Below are 3,992 nucleotides of genomic sequence, written 5' to 3'. Positions count from 1 at the left end.
GCCCAGCTACTCTGTTTACTCTGGATTCTCTGTCCATTGTACATGGGATTGATCTGGGTTTTTTCTCCCCTTCAATCTCTCTATTAGTTCAGCTTCAGAAAATCTCTTATCACCTCCAGATGTTAGGCTATGCTCTGCCGTCAAGGCTGCCTGGCTATTTTACATTTGTCATTAATTGATTTTGCCCTCCCCACTTAGGAAGCACACATTGGCTCTGCCTGTTAGCAGTAATAATTCCCAGAAAGGGTTATAAATCAAGCCTCGTGTCTAGTCCTTGCTCACAGTGGATCACTAGCCACACAGGGAGATACTGGGTTAGGAGGTGCAGAGCGTTCAATAGCTCAGAGATCAAGGGCTGGCAGACCCCCAACACACAGAGGACACTAGCCTTGGATGTTTAGAAGAAGGAAGAGAGGGATGGAGGGAAGAAGGGATGGAGGGAGGGTTGTGTGGCTTTTCCTGGGGAGATGTGAAAAAAATCTCTGTTCTCTCCAGGTAGGGAATGGATTATAGACCTAAGAAACCATTCTACCAAAGTCCATCTTGGTGAACCAATGAGATTCCTGTGTCACTCACTGGAGACCTCTGAGAAGCCCACCCCAGCATGGGCGACAACCTCCAGGGTGCACACCTGGAGCTCCCTGCACAACTGAGGGCAGTTCTAGTCTCCTCTCTTTAGAAAGTATTTACTGCCCATCTTCCCTTGGGAGTGGCTTTGAGACTCTTGGAAGTTTCTGAGCTTCCTGAATCTTGTGAGGGAATGAGGGAGGGGGCTGCTTTGAGGACCCCATGAGATGTCCTCATTCATATTTCACCTCTGTGTTTCTTTATAAATTTCTTTTTGCTTTTTTCTTTTTTGTTTGTTTGTTTTTTGGCTTTCAAGACTGGGTTTCTCTGTGTAGCTCTGGCTGTCCTGGAACTCGCTCTGTAGACCAGGGCTGGCTTTGAACTCACAGAGATCCACTTGTCTCTGCCTCCCAAGTGCTGGGATTAAAGACATGCACCACTACGGTCAGGCTCACCTTTGTATTTCAATCCCTATAGATTTTGTGGCCTAAGTCTTAGAATCTAAGAGTTTTCAGATATCAGCTGGGTATAGTAGCACATGCTTTCAATCCCAGCACTCAGGAGGCAGAGGCAGGTGGATATCTACGAGTTTGAGGCCAGCCTGGTCTACATTGTGAGTTCCAGGCTTACCAGAGCTACATAAGACATTGTCTCAAAACAATGAGTTTTCAAAAGTTCCCCAACCACATGGCTGTGTTCTTGAGAGAGACCCCATTCTGCAAGCATCAGACACCAGATCCAGCAGGGAGTTTTCAGAAAAGATGACGCCCCAGCTCTCCTCACACCCCCTCCAAAACTGAACACACCTGTTCTTGCTCTTAATACCAAGCAGTCATGCTCCTGCCTCACCTCACATCAGTGATGTTGTGTTTTATACTCTTTTTCTCATAAACTTGCAAATCATAAAAATTCTCCCCCTGGCTCTGGTTTTCTGTAAGGCCCCTGTCTTAGTTACTTTTTTATTTCTTTTAAGAGACACCAATGACCAAAGCAACTTAGAGAAAAAGAGTTTACTGGGGCCTGGCTTACAGTTTCAAAGGGTGATTCTACAGCCATCATGACAGGGAACAGGGCAGTGGGCAGGCAGGCGTGGTACTTGCAGCAGTAGCTGAGACCTTACAATCTTGATCCACAAGCATGAGGCAGAGAGCACTAACTAGGCCTGACATGGACTTTTGAAAGCTCAATGCCTGATCCTAGTGATATATCTCCTCCAACTAGGCCATACCTAATCCTTCCCAAACAGTTCCACCAGCAAGGACTAAACATTCAAATATCTGAGCCTATGAAGGGCATTTTCATTCAAACCACCACCCCCTCCACCCCCAGCATGCGTATTCTCTCATCGTCACCTCATTATGGAAGAAATGCTGGCTGTTTGTCCTTACAGGCTGGCCACAGCATCTGCACCACAGGTTCTTCTAGTTGGTGCCCATATCTGTGATGGCCACACCTCCTTTGATGGAGCAGCTCAGTTCCAGAATCCTGCCTGCTTACTTACTTGACCCAAAGATGTCCCATCTGGTGCTGGATACCTGTGAAAAGACCACGATGTGAATGTTTTCATGATCACCCTGCCTTTCCACATGGGATCAGAACTAGGAAACACCAAGAGAAAAAGGCAGAGAAGTGGACCAGGAGCTCATCTCTGTCACACTTCTTCTTTTTTTTCCTTGTTAATTAGTCTTTTTATTGTTTTTTGTTTGTTTGTTTTTAAATTGAAGGTCCCTTACTGGTCCTGCATTCATGAGTGGCTGAGAACACGGGGAAGGGGAGGGCAACCAGCTGGCAAGGGAGGGTCATTTCCACGTTTCATTTACACACAGAACTAAACAGACAAGCACAGAGTCACTATTGTGGTTATAGTTGGCAGCATGGGGTGGGGGATGAGGAGTAGGATGTTGTTAAAAAAATAGGGCAGGCTCCCCCAAAACTGGGTGCCTGGGAAGGGACTTGGTCTGCTTCAACCCAAGAGGAATCAAAAGATCAAAAGCAGTTTGGGAAGGCCAGAACCATCAGGGTGGAGGGAGAAGGACGGCCCAGGGGGTGGGGGGGGACATTTGGCAACTGGGGTGAAGGGATTACCCTCACCCTGCTGGGACCCCCCAGCCCCTCATGTCTGGCAGGAAAGGGGCAGCCTGCAACACCCATGAGCAGGTCTGGGGCTGCTAGATGCTCCAGGCAGGGGGCTGGAGGCGGCTCACAAAGGCTTGCCCTCCAGGGAGATGACGGCACTGCCACCTAGTTTCTCTGCCAGGGTGCAGTGGTCCTTGACCTCCTCATAACAGTTTGCTTGTAATTCATGCTTGATTCTTGTCAGCTTCTTCTTGATGGCATCCTTGGAGCTGGTGTAGATCATTTTGCTCTTAAGGGGTGCACTCTCAGGGGCCCAGAAGATGAACACCAGGTCCTCCTTCTTGCTCTCCTTGGTCTCCAAGGTGGCATCGTAGAGAGCGTAGCGGAAGTCCTTGTCTGGCAGCATCTTGACAAAAGTGGTGTAGAGATCACCCACAGTCTGCCCCACATCTCCTACCAGGATCTCCTTGCCCTTCTCCGGGATGATGTTCTTCTTGTCCTCATTCAGGCAGAAGAGCACCGCCTTCTTGCTTTTCTTCACTTCTTCTGGCATTGAAGACTTGCTCACTTTCATGTCATTGAACACCTTGATGACACCGCCAGAGACAGCCACACCAGAGGCCATGTTTCCGGAAGTGAAAGGGAGACAGGGAGAGCTAGAAAAAAAACTGAGCCGCCGCAGCTTCTCCCGGGATCCAACCCTGTCACATTTCTTCTATATGAAATTTCCGAAATAGGGAAATCTATTAGAGACAGAAGACAGGTTCCCATAGTCTAAGAGACTAGACTTGGATGAAGTGGGAAGCAATGGCTAATGGGAGGGGCTCCTCTTTGAAGTACTTGATAGTAGTGTGGTCTTATAACTCTGTGGATCTAGCACAGACCATGTGTGACGGTCAGTGCTGACTGTCAACTTGACAGGTGTAGTAGGAAGCCGGCTGCCCAGACTCCCGAAATAATCGCACAGAAACTATATTATTTAAATCACTATTTGGTCTATAGCTTAAGCATATTTCTGGCTAGCTCATATGTTAAATTAGCCCCTCTCCATTAATCTGTGTGTTGCCACGAGGCTGTTGCTTACCAGGCAGAGTTCCAGTTTCATCCGGCTCTTACTGAGGAGACAAGCTGTGCATATGTCACAAACTTCTGTGTTTATGGCAAAAAAAAAAAACAAAAAAAAATGGAGAAGGCAGCCGGGCAGTGGTGGCACACGCCTTTAATCTCAGCTCTCAGGAGGCAGAAGCAGATGGGTCTCTGAGTTGGAGGCCAGTCTGGTATACAGAGTAAGTTCCAGGACAGCTGAGGCTACACAGGGCTTTTTTGAACCCCTATCTCAAAAAAAAAAA

At 47.9% G+C, this 3,992-nt stretch overlaps 1 pseudogene; it reads right to left on the bottom strand.

Annotated features, from left to right (window-relative positions):
• Positions 1-2,495: 2,495 nt before the first annotated feature.
• On the bottom strand, positions 2,496-3,268 carry LOC101987378 (annotated as a pseudogene).
• Positions 3,269-3,992: the final 724 nt, after the last annotated feature.

Source organism: Microtus ochrogaster, unplaced genomic scaffold (genome assembly GCF_000317375.1).
Source record: "Microtus ochrogaster isolate Prairie Vole_2 unplaced genomic scaffold, MicOch1.0 UNK21, whole genome shotgun sequence".
Lineage (NCBI taxonomy): Eukaryota > Metazoa > Chordata > Mammalia > Rodentia > Cricetidae > Microtus > Microtus ochrogaster.
The sequence above is the reverse complement of the archived record's forward strand: the minus strand, read 5'-3'. Positions and strand labels throughout refer to the sequence as shown.